Genomic DNA, 26,164 nt, shown 5'->3' with positions numbered 1-26,164 from the left:
CTGATTTCCAGCTCCCTGGGGATTACAACCACCTGTTAACTCCAGTTCCAATGGAACTAGACCCTCTTTTGGCCTGTGTGAGCATCAGGCACCCACATGGTGCACACACATAGACGCAGGCAAAATAATCACATACATGAAATAAAATAAACCTTTAAAAAATAAGCAAAAAGGTCCAGTGAATTAATTTTTCCACTAGTGAGTATAATATAAAGGTTCCCCATCTATCAAACATATGTAAAATGTATGTGCATTGTGTATGTGTATATTCCCTTCTACCTCATACAAAATATACAAATACACATACTTTATAGAAAAACTACCCTTAAAAAGTTGTAACTGTCAATTGTTTCTAGATATATTAGAGATGGGTTTTTTTAATTTCCTTTCTGGCTTCCTTATGACTTCTAAGCAACTGCACTATTAATAGGTACTGTGGTGGCCATAACCCTACAGTTAATAACACAAAGCAGTCATTCCATCTTAGATTTTAGTTTGGGACACTGCCCAGACAGACAAATGATAAAAATCTTATAAATATCAAGTTACTGATTCATGCCAAAACATGGCCTCCCCAAAGGATGCTCTGTCTGCAATCTGTGAAGGAATCACATACAAATCTCCTATTTACTGGTGCCTTCCAAAGACGCTAGAAAGGTCTGTGTGTGGAGGGTGGAAGGGACAGGGCTAAGAGCACATTTGCTGACTGCTAAAAGTTCAGCCCTGAGATTGATCCCAAGCTTCTCTAAAAGAGCAGTAAGTTGGTGTTTGGCTAGTATTTGCTGACTATGGAAGCCAGAATAAACATTTACTTGAGGAATTTAAATCTGTAAGACTACCCAGTGGTTAGGTACAGCAACTCCAGTCTGGAAGAAAAAAACAAAAAGTCCACTGGAACTGTTTCTAAATAAAGGTGGGGTGGAGGAGATAGGCACATTTCCTTTGTTTTCTCTGATCAACAATCCAGACTTCAGAAAGGCAACAAGCCAGTTGGTGGTATTGATCTCTAAAAAAACTTTTGCTGCCTTTAAAAAAAAAAAAAAAAAACTAGCAATTTATATCTTCAAAAATGTCTACCCACAGCTACCTCCATTCAAATAAAGAAAAAGCCCAGGCTTTACTGGGGAAACAGAAACAAAAATCAGACCTCCACTACATAAAATATGAACCCTACATTCCTAAATAAAATGGCAAAGATACAACCTTTGTAGGTTACTAGCCACAGCAACATGAGGCAGTGATTCAGAGCAGACTAAATGTTAAGCATAACTATACAGAATTACTAGTTACAGAGAAAATTTACCAATAAATATTTTGGCTGAGGACTGCTTTGTCATCTTCGTAAGTATTTTTAGTTGAAAGCATGTGTTCTGGTAGCCCACGTGGACATGATTCTGATTTTTAAATATCTATTTTTTACATTCTGGTCACTGGTTAGGTTTCTAAGCTCAAATCTTTAGAACTGGTAATTTGGAAAGGGTAAACCACAGAACATTACATTAAAAAGCAGAAGACATCGAGCTCACCAACTCAGGTCAGCAGAGCCAAGCCAGAAGGCTCAGCATTCTCACAAATCTAAAGATGGGCCTCCCTGGCCTAGACTCAATTAACAAGAAACACACATTAACAAAATGTCCTAAAGCCATTCCTCAAGGTATAGCAAGACTTCCTCACTTTCTTTTTTGTGTTTAGTTGGTTTTTGTTTTGTTTTGTTTTGTTTTGCTTTGAGACAGGGTTTCTTTATAGCTTTGGAACCTGTCCTGGAACTCCCTCTGTAGACCAGGCTGGTCTCGAACTCAAGAGATCGCCTGTAGCACCACCACCTGGCTGGAGTTTCCTTACTTTTCTATCTGTAGTTATTTTTTGGGTGGGTGGTGGGCATTCATTCAAATTCTTCCCCTAAGGCTCCAAATGGGCTTCTTTCAAATTGGATCTAAAAACGAAGGCTTCTAATACCCATAATCAATATTCTGTGCTGGGAGACCACAGCAATTTACATTTTTTTACAGAAATACCAAACATGTCGCTGAAAAAAAACTATGAAGATGAATTATGTTAAATAATGGCATTGCTTTTGATTCTTTTAAACAATCCCCATCTAATTTAGACTTCAAGAGCTTTGAGGGTTGGTAGCTCAATCTGTCCACATTTTTTTTTCCTTGCACACAGTGTCCTACTAGAGGTAAACGATTAAAGAACTGTTATGACTAGGTCTTTCTTAAAGGGGGAGGGGTGTTTTAAAAGGAAAGAAACTGTCCTCTCCTATTAATGAGCAACCTCTTTCTTGTTCTCAGCAGTCAGTTTGCACGCAAGACCACTACTGACTTCAGTGGGAATTCTGCCTGAGAAGTGAGGAAGACATAATAGGATTAAATGAGCAAAAATTCACACCGTTGCTCTAAGCCGCTGCTCCTCCTCCAGTTCTCTAATAGCCTCCGAAGAGCAACATGTGACATGCAACGGTGGCTCCCAAAACTGAATTGTAGAAATGATCATGCTATCCCTGACAGGTAACACAGCTTCTCTCTTTAACGTTTATGTCAAACTAGCAGCCTAATTGAGAGAGTTGCTGGCCCTTACCAATAGCTAGGATTACACTGCAATGCAGCCCCTATCAGTGGCTGCGAGAGCAAATCAGAGATTCCTCACAGTAGGAGCCTGCAAACTAACGTACTACACGCTACTCATGCTCCCCAGGAAAACCTGTATAAATATTGAGAATTCTCAACCCATCTTCCACAGCCAAGAAACGATCGAGTTTCCCTCAAATCCACGGGGATGTCTGACAGGGTAGGCTAAAATGCTATCAATGCAGTGTTATAAGGAGATAACACACCCCCACAAAATAACTACAAAACAGGGAAAACTGAAGAAAGATGGAGAAACCTGTGACAGTAGTTTGTTGTTTTTAGCTAATCACAGTAATAAGAACATACTGCCCTGCACGCCCGACATTTCACATGCTAGAAAGTTCAAGTAACAGAGAAAACCTTGATTCGGAATGGAGAAAATACATGCACAAGTCTCCCAGGTTCTACTTTCCCTACCGCCCACCCAGGGACCTTAAAAAACAGGGACAGCTGTTAAGGTGACAGGGATTGACTGAAAGGAAGAGATTTAGTGAGGGGCTTCCTCGGTTTGTACCGCAGGCTCCATTCTGAGACCACTCCCCAAAATAACACCGCGGGCGAGAGCTCTTCTAACTTCACCAAAACCAAAATAAAAATTTTTAAAAATCAGAAGAAAAGAGAAACAACTTGGCCCCGCCAGAGGCTAGCCTCTGGGGACACTTAATGACTGACGTCCCCCGCAGACGTCTGGGATCGAGGATGGGGGTCCCCGGACGCCAACTTCCACACCACCGGGCTTCGTTATGTCGTGCACCTCGTCCTTCCCCTGCAGCGCACCTAAACTGCTCCCATCCCTCGGCTGCCAGGGCGCAGGGGAAAAGGAAGCCATCAGTGGCTGGAGGGCCTGGGGTCGGAGCTCCAAGGCTGGCTCGCCGCAGAAAACGCGCCGTGCTAGCTAGCCCGCAGCTCCCAGACCGCGCAGGCGGCGGGGGCGGCGGGGCGGCGGCGCGGGCGGCGGCGGGGGGGCTGAGGGGCGCCCCGCGTGGGCCCCACCTGCGGCGCGCGTGGGGCTGGCGCAGCGCCTCCCCGACTCCCGCAGAGCCCACGCGCCCCCCACGGGCCCGTCCGTCCGCGGCCCCCCGAGCCACGCTCGGGAGGGCGCCGGCGCGCGCCGAGCCCCGCGCCACGACCGAGTCGCACGCCTCGGCTGCGCTCGGCGGGGCCCCGGGCGTGACCCCAGGGACGGCGCCGCGTCCGGCGGGGAGGGAGAGGGGCCCACCGCCGCCCCCTCCCCCGCCTGGGACCAGCCGTGCCCCGCGGGCTTCCTGCCGGGGTCGGCTTCCCGCCTGCAGCTCGAGGGGACGCCGCCCGCCACCCCGGAGCCCGCTGGCCTCCTTACCCGGACACCGCTCCTCTCGAGCTTGCTCGCCCCGGGACACGTCCCGCTTCAGCCCCGGCCGCCGGCCCTCCGCGTCCGCCGCCTCCACCCTCCGCCGGGTTTCAAATTGAAATTCCCTGGCTGGGGCCGTCAGAGAACTCAACACGCAGGCCCCGCCCCCTCCTGGCGGGAAGCCCCGCCCCGCACCCCCCGCCCGGCCCGCCCCGGCACGGAAACCCCCGCGGGCGCGCGGCGGGCGGACGGGCACGCCCCCGCGGGCGGGCCACGCCCCCGGCGCCGGCTGGCGTGGGAGGGGGGCCCTTCCCGAGGGATTCTCGCGGCTCCCAGGCCCAGTGCCCCGCCGCAGGGGCCGCTGGCGCCCTCAGAGCGACCCTGGAGATGATGATTGCCAAGGCGTGTGTGCGAGGCGTTCTTTCTGAGAATCCTGGCCTTAAATGCCCTCTCCACTTCTGAAAGTTCTTTCTCCAAAGTGCTTTCCCTGACTAAACCTTCGCCGGGTGCCTGTTTCGTGGTAGACAGGAGAGCAAGTCCAGGAAACCGAATAAGGAGAGCCGGGTCCCACTCAGTCTCCAGTGAAAGAAGCGCTTTCACAGGAAAGGCTTGAAAAGAAACCATTTATCCTTCCTGTGGGAGAGGCAGGAGAGAGTGGGCAAACCCGGTGGAGGAGACGAGCTTTGATGCTCAGCCTTAAGAGTCAGGATTTCTCCAGGCAGAGGCTTGGGAGCCTAGGTTGCTAAGTATAACGCGCATGAGGCAGTGTCTTTAAAAAAAAAAATCTAACGGGTCAAATCGTGGAAAGTTTCACACACACACACACACACACACACACACACACACACACACATTCATAGAATGTCCCCCGGGTCTTTTGTACAATTAGACCTCGATCTCTTAGTCTCCTTATTTCATCTTAGCATTGCATGTCAAGCTGTCAGTGTCAACTCTCTGCCTCCAGCTTCCGCCCCCAACCATGTTCCTCTAGTCATTTGCTTCCTCCCACCTCTAATAAAATATTGAGTGATTCACCTTTGCCAAAGTCACCTTTTCTTTCCTAAACGTCGTAAAATTAGCAATATCAAATTAACCCTCGGGAGCATGTGCATGGTATTTTACACGCATTCATGTATTTTATCAGTTGGTCCTCACAATAACTATAAAAAAGCCAGAGAGGGTATTATCTTTACTAAATCAAAAAGAAAAGAGTAGGGGGGAAATAAAGTTGCTTACTAAAATCATTCCTAATAAATAATAAAATTGTTGCAGTAATGACTAGCATGTGTTGTGCTGTCAGAAACCTGAGTTGATTTCCTTGATTGCAGTCCCAGACACTGAGTACACGCCAAGTAAGTTTGATAAGATGTGTAACACACGCTGGAATCCTGATTACATGCATTTCTAATGAAGAAGCGCTGGATGTTTGTGTTCACTTTCTGATGCTTTGAGGAAAGACCTGAGATAAATAACCTAGAAGAGTTATTTTGGCTTTTGGTGCCGTAGGTTTGCTGTGGGTGGATGTCGAGCCATCCAGATAGGGAGCATATGGAGCAAAGCTTCTAACCTCCGTCATGGAATCTGAGAAGTCAAAATTATTGAGAGACTGAGGCCTTAATATACCCTCCACTGATGTGCCCCCCAACTTCCGCCAGGTAGGGCCCACATGCAAAAGTTTCCACCTCCCCACAACACCATGACCTGGGGACCACACCTTTCAGCACACTAGCTTCAGGGGAACATTTAAGACCTCGGTCATGAATTGCATGCATTTATGCACCTTGAGGCAGCTAACATAAAATTGCTAAAAACAAGCTTCAGGACTCCCGTTATTTTCACAGACCTTGGAACTAAACATTTGCAAACATTTTGATTCCATGTTAAGATAAAGTCATTTTTGTTTGTGGCGACACATGTGTTGACAAAGCTGGCCTAGAGTTCCTGGGTTTGAGTGATCTTCCTCCCACATGTAGCTAAGACTACAGGTTCATACATAGCACTGAACTTAATCTTGGAAGTTTGGGGGCCCACAGAGCTTGATGCACACAGCTGTAGAGGTGGCTTCATAGTGAAGAGTACTGCTGGGTAACCACAGGAACCTGAATTCCATCCTAACATCCAGGTAACCAGGCAGGCATAGGATCACAGATGCTTAGAGCCCTAGCACTGTGGAGACAGACACTGAGGGATCACAGAGCCTTGCAGACTACCAGCCTAGGCCAAAACACAAAAGGACCAAGTTCAGACAGAAACCCTGTGTCAAAGAATAAGACTGAAGATGATAGAAGTGTCAACTGCAGGTGAATAATTTTTCAAACACCAAAGCTAAATAGTAAAGTGAACATACATATAAATAATAAAATATTAATATTGTTATTATAAAAAAGACACTACTATGACATTCTCTACTGCACTGAATGAATCATTTCTATGTGTTCCCCACACAAACAGGGAGAGAAGTTGAGACAAGGTATCATAGCTCTTAGGTAGCTATTCTGCATAGTTTTATGTCAACATGACAAGAGCTAGAGTCATTTTTTTTAGAAGAAGACAACTCAATTGAGAAAATGCGCCCGTCAGATTAGCCTGTGTGCAAGCCTATGATGCATTTTGTTGATTGATGGCTGATATAGGAGGGCCCAGCTCACTGTGAGCAGTGCCACCCCTCAGCAGATGGTCCTGGGTGCTGTAAGAAAGCAGGCTGAACAAGCCATGAGGACCAAGCCAGAAAGAAGCATCCTCCACAGTTCTACTTCAGTTCCTGCTTCCGGGTTCTTGCCTTGACTTTCTTCAGTGATAGACTGTGATGGGAAAGTAAATTGAATAAGTTATTTCCTGAGTTACCTTTGGTCTTGGTGTGTTTTTAATCACAGCAATAAAATGCTAACTAAGACAGTAGCCCATGCTGGCCTTGAGTTTGCTATGTAGCAAAGGCTGCCTGCATTTTTCCACAAGTTGGAAGTATAGGCAAGTGGCAACGTACCCAGCACTATGCCATGTTTAAAGAATATTAATAAAATAATTATATATATAAATGGACTTAACTTAAAGAAATGATTTAAGGATATTAAAAAGTTATTACCGCCAGGCGTTGGTGGTGCACGCCTTTAATCCCAGCACTCAGGAGGCAGAGGCAGGCAGATCTCTGTGAGTTCGAGGCCAGCCTGGTCTCCAGAGCGAGTGCCAGGATAGGCTACAAAGCTACACAGAGAAACCCTGTCTCGAAAAACCAAAAAAAAAAAAAGTTATTACCAAATAAGTAATGATATGTATGTGCGAGAGAAAGAGAAAGGAAGGGAGATAGGGGAAAGAGTGCACCAGGCTGGCCTCTACCTGGTAGAAAATGATCCGCCCACCCCAGCATTATTTCTATCCTTTACTTAGGAGGACTTTCATACATGCATATAAAATCATTTCATTAAAAGCACACCCATTCCGTCCCTCAAACTCCTCCACTAATCTCCTGCCACCACTTTCTCTCCAGTGTCATGGCTGCTTTCCAAAAAAAAAGTTTCCTACTTTCAATGTTATGTGTATGGCTGCTTTGCCTGCAAGGATGCCTGTGTACCATGTGCCTGCAATGCCCACAGAGGTCAGAAAAGGCATTGAGTCCCCTGAGACTGGAGTTACAAGTGGTTGTAAGCTGGTGTAGGTGCTGGGTATTAAACTCAGGTCCTCTGCAAGAGTAGCTGATACTTTTAAGCACCCAGCCATCTATCTCTCTAGTCTCATGAGCTTTCTTTTTTTTTAATCTTAAAGCCACTGAGTGCATTTGGTCCCGCCAGTGTATGTGCATGGGCACATCTACTAGTCAATGGGAATGAAGCTTTTAGGCTGGATCCAGTTTGATTCCTTCGTATCCTATGAATCAAGTATATGGTGACTTCAGCAATATGGTCTCATCATCAAATTCTGAAGGGGGACTGCCCTGGATAGATTCTATTATGAACTTGACATAACCCAGGAACCTGAGAAAAGGGAACCTCATTTGAGGAACTGACCAGATCACATTGTCCTATGACGACATCTGTGAGAGATTGTCTTGACTCGTGCCAGATGTGGGAGAGCTTAGCCCACTGTGGGAGACTACAGCCTTAGCCAAGTGACCCTGAGCTAGTTGATCATGAATCTGAGAGCTAGCCAGTAAGCAGCATTCCTCCGAGGCCTCTGCTTCAGTCCCTGCTTTCAAGTTCCTAACTTGAGCTCCTGTCCTGACTTCTCTCAGTGTTGAACCATTAAGTGGAAGTATAATTTGAGATAAACCCTTTCTTCTATCATTATTTTCTGTCATAAGTGTTTATTACAGCAACAGAAAAGCAAACTAAAACGGCAACAGAGAGCTAAGGCTCTCTTAGCTCTGTGGAGTGTTTGAGGGTCTATGGGACTACACTGACAAATAACTCAAAAAGAGGTGATCCAGATAATAGGCAGCACTGTTTTATTTAACAGCCTATGATGTCTGGGAGAGGTGTTGTCCCCTATTGTAGGGTAACTATACTTAAACGCTTTTTTTGGTATTTGTGTACGTATATATTTTAGAACTCTTTCAATCGTGGTAGGTTTTCATATGACTGTCTCAAAGGTCTTTAATGTTAGTTACTCCGCCCTGTATTCTCTCCTCTATCCTGCCCTCCTACACCAACCTCATGCATCCTTCATGCCACCTGTGTTCTCTCCCCCTTGTTGAAGCACCCCCCCTCCAATTTGGCCCTGACTAGCTTCCTGACTTCTGTGAGTGCTCCAATTTAAACACAGATCTCTAAAGGCTCAAAGCTAACACCCACTTACTCAAAAGAAAACATGGCATTTGTCTTTGAAGGTCTGTGTTACCTCATTGAGAATAGTCATTTTCAGCTTTCATCCATTTGCCTGAAAATTTCATTTTATTTTTCTTAACAGATGAGTAATATTCCATTAGGTAAATGGACCACATTTTCACTATTTACTCAACAGTTTACTAACATCTAGGCTATTTTCATTTCCTGGCTATTGTGAATAGAACAGCAATGAGCATGGATGAACAAGTGTCTCTGTAGTAGAATATAGAGTCCTGTGTGCCCAGGATTGGTTAGCTTGGTCACATGGTAGAGCTACATTTTTTAAATAAATTCTACATTGATTCCCACAGTAACTCTAACACTTTGTACTCCTACCAATAGTGAATAGGTGTTCCATTTCCCCAACCCATGCCAGAATTCAATGTGTTTTGTTTTATTTGTTTTGATCTTAGCCATTCTGACTAGGGTAAGACAAAATCTCAAAGTAGTTTTAATTTGTATTTCCCTTGTGGCTAACAATGTTGAAAATTTTTGTAAATATTTCTTAGTCATTTGTGCTTTCTTTTTAAAAAAAAATTCTCTGTTATGTTCCATGCCCAATTATTTTTAATTGGATTATTTGTTGTCTTGGTAAAGTTGTTTTTAGTTCTTTGTATGCTCTAAATCTTAACTCTTTATGAGATGTATTGCTGAAAACTTTCCCCCTATTCTATAGGCTGCCTTATCACTTAATTCATAGTGTCTTTTGCTGTACAGATTTTTTTTTTTTAGTTTCATGAGACCCCACTTGTATGTTCATGTAAGTTGAAGCATGTTCCCTACTTTCCTCCTGTAACAAGGTATCAAGTCTTATACTACTAAGATCCTTAAACCATTTGGAATTTGTATACGGTGAGAGATAAGTCCCTAGTTTTGTTCTTCTATACGTAGACATCCAGTTTGTCCAGTTCCTATTGTTGAAGGTGGTGTCTTTTTCTCTAATGTGTATTTTTTTGCTTTTCTTCTCTCTCTCTCTCAAAATTCAGGGGGCTGTGGGACCATGGTCTTATATCTGGGTTTTCAGTTTATTCCATTGATTTTTAAATATTTTTTTTTGTTTTATGTGTCATGGTTTTATAATGCTAGAACCATGTTGTTTTGTTACTATACCTCTGTAGTATGATAATATCAGGAGCAGTGATGCTTTGAGCAGCATTTTTGTTGTTCAGGATTTTTTTTTTTTAACTATCCTGGGTCCTTTGTATTTCCATGTGTACTGGCTGGTTTTGTGTGTCAACCTGACACAAGCCAAAGTCATCAGAGGAAGGAGCCTCGGCTGAGCAAATGCCTCCATGAGATCCAGCTGTAAGGCAATTTCTCAATTAGTGATCAATAGGGAAAGGCTCAGCCCATGGTGGGTGGTGCCAGGCCTGGGCCGGTGGTCCTGGGTTCTATAAGAAGGTGAGCTGGGGGGAGAAGGGAACTGGGATTGTCATGTAATTCAATCTTGTTTGTAATTCAAATAAAAAAAATAATAAAAAAAAAAGAAAGAAAGTGAGCTGGTCAAGTCAGGGGAAGCAAGTCAGTAAGTAACATCCCTCCATGGTCTCTGCATCTGCTCCTGCTTCCAGGATCCTGTCCTGTTTTGAGTTCTTGTCCAGAATTCCTTCAGTAATGACCAGCAATGCTGAAGTGAAAGCCTAATAAACCCTTTCCTCCTCAACTTGCTCTTTAGTCATAGTGTTTCATCAGAGCAATAGAAACCCAAAATGAGATGAATTTGAACTTTTTTTTCAATTTTTGTGAAGAGCTGTGTGGAAATTTTAATGAAGATTGCCTCAGATCTGTAGCCTGCTTTTCAGAAGATTAACATTTCCGAAATATTAAGACCACCAATCTATAATCATGGGAGGTCTCCCCATCTTCTGGTGTCTTCTTCAGTTTCTCTTTGCAGATGTTCTGAAATCTGTGAAAAGTGTGCATGGGCCTGTGCGATCCTCAAGCAACAGCAGCTCAGGGTGGGGGGGAGGAAGAGAAGGGAACAGTCCTGCCTGTGGGAATTGCATGGTTCTGCACTGTCCTCAGGTGCTAGGAACTGGGGTCGAGGCATAGGTTGTGCAGTGTTACTTGTGAGAGGCAAACTCAATGAGCAGTGTGGACAGGAAACATGCACGTGGTCTCCCTAATGCCCTTACTAACTCCACAGGTTGTGGAGAAAGCTGCTCTTACTATAGTAGTGATCTATACGTGTGCCTCTGTGTGCCTGGCTCAAACCAGAGAGATACGTTACAACAGCTCTGGGTTGAAAATCAGCCCTTCCTATACACAGTACAGAGACAGGAAGGCCTGACAATACAGTCTTCTTTTATGACTGACTCATGTTCTCAAGCCTCACCGTGAGTTCCAATTCCACCACCACAAGCAACCAAGACATCATTCAAATATTACAGTAGGAGATACAGTTGCAATCTGATCTGCGCGCCAGACCGAGTTCTGCAGCAGGACCCGACACACCGAACACCCAGAGGAAATCCTGCCTCCATCCACTGGTCCAGGTAGGCCGGGGGCTATTTCCAGTTCCCATTTGTCATCTCTGCTCAGAGACATCTGACAACAGCGATCTGCGCGCCAGACCAAATTCGGTGGTGGGATGCGACCACAAGGAGGCCTGGTGGTGGTTCTGCCTACATCTGCCGGCGGGCAGGACCGGGCACACCGGAACACTGCCAACGCCCAGGTAACATGTCACCTCCATCCACGAGAAGAGGACAGACATCAGAATATTTGATCTGTTTGCATCTACCAGAAGAGAACCTTGGTCCCATACCCAACAGGAGAGCAAGAAACTCCTGCTACACCCACCAGAAGAAAGGATGAGAAGAGGACAAGGTAAAAGCACATCCAACAACAGAAAACCATAATATGACACCACCAGAGACTAGGAACCATACACCAGCAAGACCTGAACATCATGATGCAGATGAACCAGAAGAGAATGGCCTTAAAAACACCTTCAGGAAAATGATACAGGACCTCAAAGAGACATGAGAAAATCCCTTAAAGAAATGGAAGAAAAAACAAACCAAAAAATACAAGATATTGACAAATCTCTCAAGGAAACAGTTCAAGACCTAAAAACTGAAATAGAGACAATGAAGAAAGCACAATCTGAGGGAATGCTGGAAATAGAAAAGCTGGGTAAATGATCAGGAACTACAGACACAAGCATAACCAACAGAATACAATAGATGGAAGAGAGAACCGCAGGAGTTGAAGACACACTAGCAGAAATAGACTCATCAACCAAAGAAAATCTTAACTCCAACAAATCCCTAATACAAAATATCCAGGAAATATGGGATACCATGAAAAGACCAAACCTAAGAATAAAAGGTATAGAAGAAGGTGAAGAAATCCAACTAAAAGGCACAGAAAACATATTCAACTAAATCATAGAAGAAAACTTTCCCAACCTAAAGAAAGACATGCCAATGAAAATACAAGAAGCCTATAGAACACCAAAAGACTGAACCAAAAAAAGGTCTCCTCGCCACATAATAATCAAAACACCAAACATACAGAACAAAGAGAAAATATTAAGAGCAGCAAAGGAAAAAGGTCAAGTAACCTATAAAGGCAAACCTATCAGAATCACACCTGACTTTTCCATGGAAACTCTGAAAGCCAGAAGGTCCTGGATAGATATTCTACCTACACTAAGAGACTATGGATGCCAGCCCAGACTACTAAACCCAGCAAAGCTTTCAATCATTATAGATGGAGAAAACAAGATATTCCATGACAAAACCAGATTCAAACAATACATATCCACCAATCCAGCCCTACAGAAAGTTCTGGAAGGAAAACTGCAACCCAAGGAAGTTAACTACAACCAGAAAAATATAGGCAATAGATAATCCCACTTTACCAACAGCCAAAAGGAAAAGGAGATAGAATCCCACACATAATCTCACCATCATCACCAAATCAAAAACAAACAAGAATAAACAATCAATGGTCATTAATATCCATCAATATTAATGGTCTTAACTCCCCTATAAAAAGATACAGATTAGCAGAATGGATAAGAAGACAGAATCCTTCCTTCTTCTGCATACAAGAAACTCACCTCAACCTCAAAGACAGATGGTACCTAAGAATTAAAGGTTGGGGAAAGATCTTCCAATCAAATGGACCCAAGAAACAAGCAGGGATAGCAATCCTAATATCCAACAAATTGGACTTTAAACTAAAATCAGTCAAAAGAGATGGAGAAGGTCATTTCCTACTCATCACAGGAGAAATCCATCAGGATGAAATCTCAATTCTTAACATTTATGCCCCAAATATAAAGGCATCCACGTTTGTAAAAGAAACATTACTAAAACTCAAATCACACATAAAACCGCACACACTTATAGTGGGAGATTTCAACACCCCACTCTCACCACTGAACAGGAACACCAGACAGAAACTTAACAAAGAAACAAAAGAACTAATAGAAGTTATGGCACAATTGGACTTAACAGATATCTATAGAACATTACACCCAAATACAAAACAATTTACCTTTTCTCAGCGCCACATGGAACCTTCTCTAAAATCCACCACATACTTGGCAACATAGCAAACTTCAACTGGTACAAAAAAATTGAAACAACCCCCTGTGTCTCATCAGACCACCATGCTTTAAAATTAGAATTCAACAACAACACGAACTACAGAAAACCCACAAACTCATGGAAATTAAGTAACACCCAATTGCACAATTCATGGGTCCGGGAAGAAATAAAAAAAGAAATTAAAGATTTCCTAGAATTCAATGAGAATGCGGACACAACCTATGGGATACTTTGAAAGCAATGTTAAGAGGAAAGTTCATAGCGCTAAATGCCCACATGAAGAAACAGGAGAATAATCACACTAGAGAATTAATAGCACAACTGAAAGCTTTAGAAAACAAAGAAGCCAACACACCCCGGAGGAGCAGACGCCAGGAAATAATCAAATTGAGGGCTGAAATCAATAAATTGGAAACTAGGAGAACAATACCAAGAATCAATATAACAAAAAGTTGGTTCTTCAAGAAAATCAAGAAGATAGACAAACCTTTATCCAAACTTACCAAACAACAAAGAGTGAACATGCAAATTAATAAAATCAGGAATGAAAAGGGGGACATAACAACAGACACAGAGGAAATCCAGGGAATCATCATGTCATACTTTGAAAACCTAATATTTCTCAAAATTTGAAAATCTAAAAGAAATGGACAATTTTCTGGACAGATTTCACTTACCAAAATTAAATCAAGAACAGATAAGCAACTTAAATAGACTTATAACACCTAATGAAATTGAAGCAGTCATCAGAAGTCTCCCAACCAAAAAAAGCCCAGGGCCAGATGGCTCAGTGCAGAATTCTACCAGAAATTCAAAGTATACTCAAAGTATTCTACACAAAAGAAACAGAAGGGTCATTAGCAAACATTTTTTATGAGGCTTCAATAACCTTGATACCCAAGCCACATAAAGACACAACTAAGAAAGAGAACTACAAACCAATATCCCTCATAAACATTGATGCAAAAATTCTCAATAAAATACTGTCAAATTGAATCCAAGAACACATCAGAAAAATCATCCATCACGATCAAGTAGGCTTTATCCCATGGATGCAAGGATGGTTCAACATATGAAAATCTATCAATGTAATCCACCATATAAACAGACTGAGAATAAAAACACATGATCATCTCACTAGATGCCGAAAAAGCCTTTGACAAAATCCAACACCCCTTCATGATAAAGGTCTTAGAAAAATCAGGGATAATAGGAACATACCTCAACATAATAAAAGCAATATACAGCAAGCTGACAGCCAACATCAAATTAAATGGTGAGAAACTCAATGCAATACCTCTAAAATCAGGAACAAGACAAGGCTGTCCACTCTCTCCATACCTCTTCAATATTGTCCTTGAAGTCCTAGCTAGAGCAATAAGACAACAAAAGGAGATCAAGGGAATACAAATCGGAAAGGAAGAAGTCAAACTCTCACTATTTGCAGATGATATGATAGTCTACATAAGTGACCAAAAAACTCTACCAGGGAACTCCTACAGCTGATAAACACCTTCAGCAAAGTGGCAGGATACAAGATTAACTCAAAAAAATCTGTAGCCCTACTATATACGGATGACACATTGGTGGAGAAAGAAATCAGAGAAACATCACCCTTTACAATTGCCACAAACAACATAAAATACCTTGGGTAACACTAACCAAAAAAGTGAAAGACCTGTACCATAAGAATTTTGAGTCTCTAAAGAAAGAAATTAAAGAAGATACCAGAAAATGGAAAGATCTCCCATGCTCTTGGATAGGCAGGATCAACATAGTAAAAATGGCAATCTTGCCAAAAGCAATCTACAGATTCAATGCAATCCCCATCAAAATCCCAACACAATTCTTCACTGACCTTGAAAGAACAATTCTCAACTTTATATGGAGAAACAAAAGACCCAGGATAGCCGAAACAACCTTGTATGATAGAGGAACTTCTGGAGGCATTACCATCCCTGACTTCAAGCTCTATTACAGAGCTATAGTCCTGAAAACAGCTTGGTATTGACAGAAATAGACAGGTTGATCAATGGAATAGATTTGAAAACCCTGATATTAACCTACACACCTTTGAACACCTGATTTTTGACAAACAATCCAAATATATATGCTGGAACAAAGAGAATATCTTCAACAAATGGTGCTGTCAAATGGATCAAAGACCTCAACATAAACCCAGCCACACTGAACCTATTAGAAGATAAAGTGGGAAATACCCTTGAATTAATTGGTACAGGAGACTGCTTCCTGAACATAGCACCAGTAGCACAGACACTGAGATCAACAATTAATAAATGGAACCTCCTGAAACTGAGTAGCTTCTGTAAAACAAAGGACACAGTTGGCAAGATAAAATGGCAGCCCACAGACTGGGATAAGATCTTCACCAACCCCACATCTGACAGAGAGCTTATTTCCAAAATATACAAAGAACTCAAGAAGCTAGTCTCCAAAACACCAAACAATCCAATTAAAAAGTGGGGTACAGAACTAAATAGCCAATTCTCAATAGAGGAATCTAAAATGGCTGAAAGACACATAAGAAAGTGTTCAACATCCTTAGCCATCAGGGAAATGCAAATCAAAACAACTCTGAGATACCATCTTACTCCTGTCAGAATGGCCAAAATCAAAAACACCAATGACAGTTTATGCTGGAGAGGATGTGGAGAAAGAGGAACACTCCTCCACTGCTGGTGGGAGTGCCAACTTGTACAGCCACTTTGGAAATCAGTATGGTGACTCCTCAAGAAAATGGGAATCAGTCTACCACAAGATCCAGCAATTCCACTCCTAGACATATACCCAAAAGAAGCACATTCATACAACAAGGACATCTGTTCAACGATGTTCATAGCAGCACTATTTGTAATAGCCAGAAACTGGAAGCAGCCTGGATGCCCCTCAACTGAAGAATGGATAGAAAAAATGTGGTACATTTACACAATGGAGTACTACTCAGCAGCAAAAAACAATGGAATCTTGAAATTTGCAGGAAAATGGATGGAACTTGAAGAAACCATTCTGAGGGAGGTAACCCAATCACAAAATGACAAACATGGTATGTACTCACTCATATGTGGATTTTAGACATAGAGTAAAGGATTACCAGCCTACAACCCACACTGCCAGAGAAACTAGTAAACAAGGAGGACCCTAAAAGAGACAAACTTTGTCCCCTGGAGAAGGTGAAAGGGTCACCATCCCCTGAGCAAATGGAGATCATGGGAAGAGGGGGGGAGGGAGCTAGGAGAGTGAGAAGGGAAGAAGAGGAAGAATGCAGAGGCCATGAGGGAGCAGAAAGATTGAGTCTGGTGTAGATTAGAAAAAAAGGATATGTGATAGGTAGGATTTAGTTGGGGAGGTTGTAGGGGCGGAAGAGAGGGAAAAGGGAACTGGGATTGTCATGTAATTCAATCTTGTTTGTAATTCAAAAAAATAAATAAAAAGAAAGAAAGAAAGAAATGCTCACAGCAGTAAATCAGGAAAATAAGTCTTATTTATTTAAAGATTTTAGTCATTTTCATGGAAATAAAAATGCAATTAATATATTATTTTTATCTAATCAAATAAATCGGATATTAAATATAAAAAAAAGAAGATACAGTTGTGACCAATCGCTGGTATGGTTTTGTTCATCTTCAAAACTGAAAAACAACCATTTATTACCCATGAGTCTTTGGGGCAGAAATTAAGGCAAGACTCAAAAGAATTTCTCATTTCCACTCCATGTTGTATCAGCTGGTAAGCTTAACTGTAGGTGAAGATCTAAGATAGCTCCACTAACATCTGCCAGTTTGTCCTGCCTGTTAGTCGGGACACCTAGTTTCTCTTCCACATGGATCTTCACTGCATGTTATTCCCCCCTATTTCTTTCTCTCTCTTTCACTCCTGTAACCACCCCCCTTCATCCTATGTGGCCTCTCTAGTAGGAAAACCAACATTTCTTAAATGGCACCTGGTTTCCATGAAAATACAAACAAAATCTGAGTCTGGCTGTAATAAAGTATCACATCCTGTTGTCTTATCAAAGAAATACAGAAGACAGCCCCAATTTAAAAAGAGGGTTCACTGACTTCACCTCTTGGTAAGAGGAGTAGGTCTAATAGAGAAAAGAAAAGTTGTTGACAGTTATCTCGAGTTATATTGGTAAACAAGTCACAAATACCACACTTTTCCTTCATTCCTTCCTTTTTTCCTTCCTTCCTTCCTTCCTTCCTTTCTTCCTTCTTAAGTAGGGTCTCACCAGGTGATCTGAGCTTGTGGGAGCTCACAACTCTGGGCGGACAGCTAGGAAGCCAGAATGAGACCAACCTAGGCCCTTTGCATCTGGGTGACAATTATATAGCTTGGTCTTTTGTGGGGCCCTAGCAATGGGACCAGGACCTATTCCTGATGCATGAGCTGGCTCTTTGGAACCTATTCCCTGTAGTGGGATGCCTTGTTCAGCCTGGATACAGGGGGGAGGAGCTTGGTCCTGCCTCAGCTTAATGAGCCATGCTTTGTTGATTCCCTTGGGAGGGGTTACACCGTCTAAGTGGAGACTGAGAAGGAGTGGATGTGGGGAGGAGAAGAGAGAAGGGAGGGGAAACTGCGGTTGATATGTAAAACAAATTTTAAAAAGGATGAAGAAAATAAATAGGGTCTCACTATGTAGTTATGACTGTCCTAGAACTCTCTATGTAGAGCAGGCTAGCCTTGAACTCACAGAGACCCACCTGCCTTTGCCATACTTTTCCAATACAATAGCAGACTCCTCCCTCAAACAGCCCATTTCTTTTTTATCTGCAGTGACATTCTCCACATGATTTCCATCACAAAGCCCCCTTTTCATAGAAGTTATAGTAAATGATGCTATCTTCTTTTGAAAAGCCACTGTGGCTAACGACAGCTATAGTCGTCTTGAGTCTACCAAAGGGTAGTATTCCCTCCACTGTAGCTGGAGTTTTTCCACTAATGTGCCGCACTTGACTTGACTCTCAAGAGGAAGAGGCATCAGCATGCTGCTTCCTCTAAGCCAGAGAACTCCAGGGTTGCACATGGGTTCTCATGGTCAATTGCTCCTAAGAACTCAAAGTGGAAATAGGATACTTGGAGGATGTAGTTCAGTGGTAGAGCATTTACAAGAGGCCCTGGGTTCAAATCCCAACCCTGAAAAAGGTTACTAGAAAAGCTACATTTGAGAAGGATACAGCAAAGGTATAATTTCAGCTTGATAATCTGAACATCATTTAAAAGCAAGTGAAACATTGTGCCTACTGTCAAGTCCAGAGCCTGATAGACAATAAATCTGGGGAAAAATAGGGATTTAGGAAATCTAATTCCTATCTCTGGCCCTGCAGGTGTCCTTCACTCCCTAAGAGGGACTGCATTTCATCATTAACATCTAAAGTACATGTAAACCATGAAGGCAAAATGATACTTTATGTGAATGACAAACTTCATTGCTTTCCATTTGGTGCCTATTCAACTCCGAAAATAACCCCAGGGTAAGATCAGCAACAGTTACACTGTACATTGGTTTAGACTGATGAGTAAACAAGGGCTATAGGGCATTAAGATGGGTCTAAATAGCTCAAGAAAGGAGTTCAGAGATGTCAAAGGAAAATATTTTAGACTCATTCAAAGACCTAAAGACCCCAAGGCAAGGAGTCTATAGAAGGTGCCTTATGAACATGGGTAGCAGTTTTGCTATGATTACACAGATAGATGTCTTGCTATGGGGAAGGCTGAGACAGAACCCTGTATTTTAAGATCAGCATATCCTCTGATTGTACCTCCCCACTCTCCTTGACTGCCAGCCCACCTCTGCCATTCTGAGCTCTTTTCCAGCCAGTCCTGAGAAGAGGGTTTGAATAGCTTATAGGGAAACAATGTGCTTTTAATAGCCATTTAATTGAATATGGCAGTTGGGAGGCTAAATGATCAGCAAGCCTTGGCATCGAACTTCACTTATCACAAGAACCACCCCACAATACCATGGACAAGTTTTCTCACAAGTACCAATCAGACCTGACCCTGCTTAGCTTTGGAGATTGGGTGCATTCAGGGTGACATGTACAGAGCCTACCACGGACAACTTCTGATGAGCATGGCAGTGAAAGCCAAAATTTTTGAACATACTATGAGGAATCTTGCCTGTGGAGTATAATTTGTGAATGGCACCTGGTGATATAAAGCCTGGCAGCAGTGGTAATGAGAGCAGCAATGAGACTTTTGACTCAAGAGAAAAAAATTTAAAGAGCTATCCCCTGAAATGTATAGAGTTGGCTTTGGATAGTGTGTAGCCCAGTCCTGATGAGCTAGTTTCTTCCCAACAGCCTATAGAAACAGTAGTGACAGAGCCAAGGAAATTGGAATGTAGCCATTTCTAAGCAAACAAATACTTCCACTTGGAAAATGCATTCTCCTAGGGAGTGATCCTCTGCTTATTCATAACAGATGTGGGGTAGAAAGAAGGTCGGTATTAGCCAACATCCATCCTTCCTTTGTGTTCCGTGTGGGTCCTCACAGCACGGAAATGTGCTCTGCTCCTTGAGAAAGACTTACAATGGATTTTAAGGTTATAAGATGCTATTACTGCCTGTGACTCAACCCTCTCCAGAGGAAAATTTTCCTGGAAAGTGAGATTGCTGTGAAGAAAACCACACCCAGAAAATGATAAAAGGCCATACTACTATAGGCTCTATAACAGCAGCGATTTCTTCTGCCTTGTATACCAGGGCATTTTAGTTCTAAGTACAATGGTTCAAACACACCATCTTCATTAAATATTTGTCCAAAGAATAAAAGAATATCCATAACTAAAAACAGATGAAGAAACTTCTATTTCCTAGTTTGACAGATGAGGTATTCAAAAAGAAATGTTGAATGATCTAAAAATGATGGATATTTCACATGTGAGAAGGTGTGTGTCAAGGTCACCAGTCAATGTCACTTGTCTTCCTCAATCACTCTCCACTTTACCTTTTGAGTCCGGGATTCTTGCTGAATCTGAAACTTGCCAATTCAATTAGACCAAATTGCCATCATTCCCTGGGACCCTTCAGTCTCTGCCTCCCCAGAACTGAGATTGCAGGTACACACTACCAAATTTTGTGTGGGTTCTAAAAATAGAATCCTGGTCCTCAAGCTTTCGTAGCACTTGACTGTGCTCCTCCTAGCTCCCAGATTTAATATTTGGAAACATATCATAAATACATAACTGAGCCTGACAGAAAAGGTAATTGTTAAGTGGCCAGTCTCCAGAAGAAGGACAAGTCTCCAAAGATGAACAAATGTTAAAGCTGGCTCGAGCCTCACACATGGACACAGCTGTGCACTGCCAGGAAGCACCCAGTTGAAGTGAAATAAATTGTACCAACACACAGTTCCTCAGAGCTTGAAGCAGCTCAGAGAAAAATGCACCCTTTTGAAATACAGCAATCTTAATGGGTATCACTCCTATTATTGTGCTATCAAAACCATGGAGAGGACTTTGGCCTCCAGTCATCTGCATACTTCTGACAGTTTTAGACTTTGTTTTCCATAAGCCACACTGGTAGAAGACAGTTTGGTTATGAAAAACAACACCTTTATGAGTAGCGTTAGGAGGAAGTCTTCCCTATGGAAAGATGCTACGTTAATTCCTAGCATGGATTCTCCAGCCAAAATACAGAGAAGTCCAGGTATAGTAATGCATGCCTGCAAACCCGGTGCTCCAGGTGCAGAGGTAGGAGGTTCACTGCAAGTTCAAGACCTGCCTGTTATACCTAGGAAAGGGCATCCAGGTGGAAGGGCATGTGTTGGGTTCAGGGGGAGTGGAGAAGCATTGGGCATGGATAAGATCAAGGAATCGTGTATGTGTGTATGTACGTATGTATGTATGTATGCATGAAATTGTCAAATAAGGTGCCAGGCGGTGGTGGCGCACGCCTTTAATCCCAGCACTCGGGAGGCAGAGGCAGGTGGATCTCTGTGAGTTCAAGACCAGCCTGGTCTACAAGAGCTAGTTCCAGGACAGCCTCCAAAGCCACAGAGAAACCCTGTCTTGAAAAACAAACAAACAAAAAAAGTCAAATAAATACAATAAAGGGTCTGGATAGATGGCTCAGCACTCACTGCTCTTCAGAGGACCTAGGTTTGATTCTCAGCACCCATATGGCAATTTCTAGCCATCAGTAACTCCAATCCCAGGAGATTCAATGCCCTTTCCTGGCCTCCAAGGACACCAGACATACATGCAGGCAAAACCCCATACATATAAAACATAAAATAAAAAGTTAAAAAGAAGCCATTTGTGATGACCAACACCGGGATTAGCACATTTTAGGAGAGATACATCTCAAGTAACATTGCTGCCTCCATCTCACTGTATCAAGAAGCTCAGTCTGCATCTTAACACCTGGCTGCCCACATTCCTTTTACCCAACGCAGATAAAAGCACTTCACTAGTAAGATGAGTGGCAAGGAAGAAACTTCAGCTCTCTTGCAGCAAGTTGGCTTTTTATGATTTAGCGTAAGGAAATTTAAACGGTGCATGCATTGTAAATATTACTGGAGTAGAAAATTCCACCTGCTTAGTTAGACTTAACCCCATTATAGTCCAAACAATTGGTTAAATACTTATTTAGAAGTGGTTTTCAGTTGCTTTTATTGCATTGTTTCCAGGGTCTTGTTTTTCAACCTGTCCTCTGGGAAAGTCTCCTTATTAGAATTGTTCCGTGATCCAATGAAAGGTTTGTGTCACCAAACTGGAAAAAAAATTAACCTGTTTACTTTCCTAGGCCTATTATTTTTGCCTCCCTCTAGGAAGTTTTCCCACAGGCTACATCTCCTATACCCTGAGTGAGTTCTTAAAAATGTTTGCTTCTTTGGGTGATAAATTTGTATTTTCCTTTACACAAACACATATCCACAAACGTAATTGTGACATTGTTCTTATTCCTCAGCTACTTATAAGAATAATCCTATTACCAAAAGAAAAAAAATCATCCCATCCAATTCACATGGTTATGCTGTTCAAAAATAAAGAAAATGTACAGTGCAAAGGAAGTCAGAGAAAGGTGGACATTTCCTACAGGTTCATTTTAAAGTCAGCAGTTATTCCTAAACATAAAGTAAGAGTTGTTGACAAATATTAAATACAGTTGCTCATGTAAGCAATTAAAAATCTCTACAATATTTAATTATTGCAACTAAGCTTTCTTTAAAAAAAGAAACTTCTTTCAAGTTGTTGTGACAACTTGCCTGTAATTCCAGCACTTGGGAGGATGAAGAAGGAAGACTGGGGTCAAGGCCAGCCTGGGCTACAAGAGAGTTCTAGGTAACCCTGAGCTACATATGAATCAAAACAAAAACATGCAAAATTTTTAGAAATGACAGTAAGAGTTTGTAACTTAGACAGCAGCTATTAACAGGCCGCAGGGTAGGATCTAAGTCAATTAGACAAAAACAAATATTAAAAGCCACATTTGTGCCATCTTTAAATGGGTAGTAATATTTTGACATAATCTGAAACATAGAAAATCAGATTGTAATTCTTTCTGATAGGAAGGCCTTATAGAAGCAAAGAGCACCACTTACAGATCATATAGAACTTTTTCTCAATATCTGATTTTTGCTTAAACTTATAAAAGTAAATTTAGCTGTGAACCTACCTTGGAGAAAGGGTGCTTGGGAATTAGGCCACTCATTTCTCTTGAAATTTTATCTCATTTTTAAATTTTATTTTATGTGTTTGAGTGTTTTACTTGCATGTATGTCTGTGCAGCAAGGATATGCAGTATCTACAGAGTGCAGAAGAAGCCATCATATCCCAGGGGCCTGGAGTTACAGACTCCATGTGTGCTGCAACTGAACTCGGGGCTTCTGGAAGAGCAACCAGTGCTCTTAACTGTTGAGCCATCTGTCCAGCCCACATGTTTTGGAGACTGAGAAGTGGATCTTTGGCCAGAGAAGATGGCTCAGTGGGAAAAATGCTTTCTTTGCAAGAACAAGGAGTTCAGTTGGGATAGTGGCACATGAAGTCTCAGGGTTAGGGAGCAAACACAGGACACTAAGAACTCTCTGGCCAGCTTGCCTAGCCTACTTGGGAATACTCAGGCCACTGAGAAACCCTGTCTCAAAAACAAGGGGGTTGGCACCTGAGGAACAACAGTGGAGGGCATCCTCTAGCTTCCACATGAGGTAGACTAGTGTGCTTGTGCACAACACCCACGGACATGCCCCGCCCCCCACATTCACACACATGGATGTAAAAATGGATAAATAAAGAACACAAAAATAAAAGCTGTGGAATCCATGCAACTGCTATAACATGGAAATTGAGGGGAGAGAGAGAGAGAGAGAGAGAGAGAGAGAGAGAGAGAGAGAGAGAGAGAGAGAGAGAGAGAGAGAGAGAGAGAGAGAGGGTTACACAAAGCTTTCTCCTCCCCTAGGCAGATGTTGTTCACTTTGACATCTCAAGTCCTAGCAAATTGTTTAACTCTGTTAGCAATGCTCTGTGAATTGACAGCTAAGGCACTGCCCTTGACCTCTTTACTAGAGTAAACATCCTTTGATGTCATTCAATCTTTTCAGCCTACCAAGTTTACGAGTCAGTTGGTAAACACTGAAATGAAGAGATATGAACATGGGAAGTAATTTTGTCATTATTTCCTTTTCATTTCTTTTATAATCTTACACAAATGTCTATAATCCCATATTTATTATGAGACTATAAACATGCAAACTACTTTGAAGTTATGACTTCAAAAAGTTTTCAACATTTCGAGGTCTAACATGGAGAGAAGACTTATTTTATCATAAGTCCTGTTTAATCAGCAAAGAACTCCAATAGTTTTCAAACTCTCAAAACAAAATTATCTTAACATCTGGAATCTATTAAAGAACTAAGGAGGTGACACTACAGTTATGCTTGGAAAGGCATTTTTATTATAAAGTCCTTCAAAGCAGATCTCTGGAAAGTAAAACTAAATTGCCATTACCCTTTTACTCATGTTTCTCTCACTAATTAGACATATTGTGATCAAAATTTAAGACTACTTTGGGGTAGAACCATGGCTGAGTGCCTATCTGGACACTTAGGATTATGAGATATTGCATGTATAGTTGCTGACTGGTATATCACTTAACTACATTTCTATTTGCATTAGATATATTAAAATATGATTGGCTTCCAAGTCAGTCAGAGCTTCCAGTCCCACTTTGCAGAAGGCATTCGACTGAGAAGAGTCATCAGTTCAGAACGTTGGTGTTCTTTTCGTAGAACAGAGATACCTTTACAATGCAACATGGGAAAAGTAAGAGTAGGCTTGTGACCAGGTCACATGCTTGTGACCAAAAGGTGTTCCAGATTTGGGAGTTTTAAAAATGTGCGGATATTTGCATGTATTAAGTGTATCCACCCTGTGGCCATTGGCCAAATATTTCCTGGGACATCTCTACACATGTGTACATGACAACATTATGTTGTAATGCCCAGAGGTTGGATCTTATGCATGTTGAGTAGCTTTGGGATGGGATCTGAGTCCTAACATGAAATTCTTCTATATTGCACATATTCCTTCTATACATGAAAGGTAATTCAATATTTTTCATTTGTTGATTTTCTTTGTGTTGATTTTACCATGCTCATATGGAGGTCAGAAGGCAACTTATGGGAGCCCATACACTTTTTCTACCATGCAGGTTCTGGGATTTGAATTTGGGTCCTCAGACTTGGCAGCAAGTTCCTTTACCAAGTGGACCATCTCACCGCCCCTGAAAGTAACTTTATATGATATTCTTTTTTTTTTTTTTTTTTTTTTTTTTTTTTTTTTTGGTTTTTCGAGACAGGGTTTCTCTGTGGCTTTGGAGGCTGTCCTGGAACTAGCTCTTGTAGACCAGGCTGGTCTTGAACTCACAGAGATCCACCTGCCTCTGCCTCCCGAGGGCTGGGATTAAAGGTGTGTGCCACCAATGCCCAGCTTACTTTATATGGTATTCTTATTGTGTCTTCATCACACAAGATTACATGTGGAATTTTCTACACTTCCCATTGTGTTGGTACAAAATACCTTTTGGATTTCAGAACTTAATTTATTTACTTACTCATTTATTTTTGATGTTAAAGATTAATCCAGGGGCCTTTCACATGCTAGGCATGTGCTCTACATTAACCTATGACTCTAGACCTCTTTTGTTTTATTTTGAGACAAGATCTCTCTAAGAAGCTCAGACAGCCTGGTGGGAGTGGTACATGCCTTTAATCCCAGCTCACGGGAGGCAGAGGCAGGCAGATCTCTGTGAGTTTGAGACCAGCCTGGTCTACAAGAGCTAGTTCCAGGACAGGGGTTCCAAAGCTACAGAGAAATTCTGTCTCAAAAAACCAAAGAAGAAGGAGGAGGAGGAGAAAGAGGAGGAAGAGAAAGATAAGGAGGAGGAGAAGGAGAAGAAGCTGCCCAGACAAGCATTGTGATATTCTCCTGCCTCGGCCACCTGAGTAGCTGGGATTATGAGTGATTTTTCAGATTAGAGGGGAGAAAGCTTAATGCCATGAAGTGACTTGCGGTGGCTGAGGCAGGAGGATATCCTCCTGCCTTTTAACACTGGTGTCAAACATGTTTGAAAGGTTTAGGCATTATGCTGGCCTGCCCCTGTTACCTGGTGGAACAGGCAATACCCTGGTCAGCCCAAGGTTCCATGGGAACTAAGTCTGCACGCAGGTGCAGAGGACCCCTTTAAAAGACAGGTCCCTGCCCATTTACGCTCTCTGTTCCCACTCTCTGTGTGCTCTGTTCCCCTGCTCTACTCTGTCTCCCACATATGCTCTTGCTCTGTCTCTCTATGGCCACCGGCTGT

At 42.3% G+C, this 26,164-nt stretch overlaps 1 protein-coding gene across 6 annotated transcripts in view; it reads right to left on the bottom strand.

Annotated features, from left to right (window-relative positions):
* Positions 1 to 4,118, bottom strand: part of Epb41l2 (erythrocyte membrane protein band 4.1 like 2) — a 158,467-nt gene extending 154,349 nt beyond the window's left edge. For 4 of the 6 annotated variants that reach the window (XM_027402892.2, XM_027402895.2, XM_027402896.2 and 1 more), the window contains exon 1: positions 3,970 to 4,117. The gene's annotated coding sequence lies outside the window, so the exon portion shown is untranslated. Of the gene's footprint in view, positions 1 to 3,969 lie in introns of all 6 variants that reach the window. The other 2 variants (XM_027402888.2, XM_035440323.1) reach the window with 2 other exon arrangements.
* Positions 4,119 to 26,164: the final 22,046 nt, after the last annotated feature.

This window comes from Cricetulus griseus, chromosome 2, assembly GCF_003668045.3.
Source record: "Cricetulus griseus strain 17A/GY chromosome 2, alternate assembly CriGri-PICRH-1.0, whole genome shotgun sequence".
NCBI lineage: Eukaryota > Metazoa > Chordata > Mammalia > Rodentia > Cricetidae > Cricetulus > Cricetulus griseus.
Note: the sequence above shows the minus strand (reverse complement) of the source record. Positions and strands in the feature narration are given on the sequence as shown.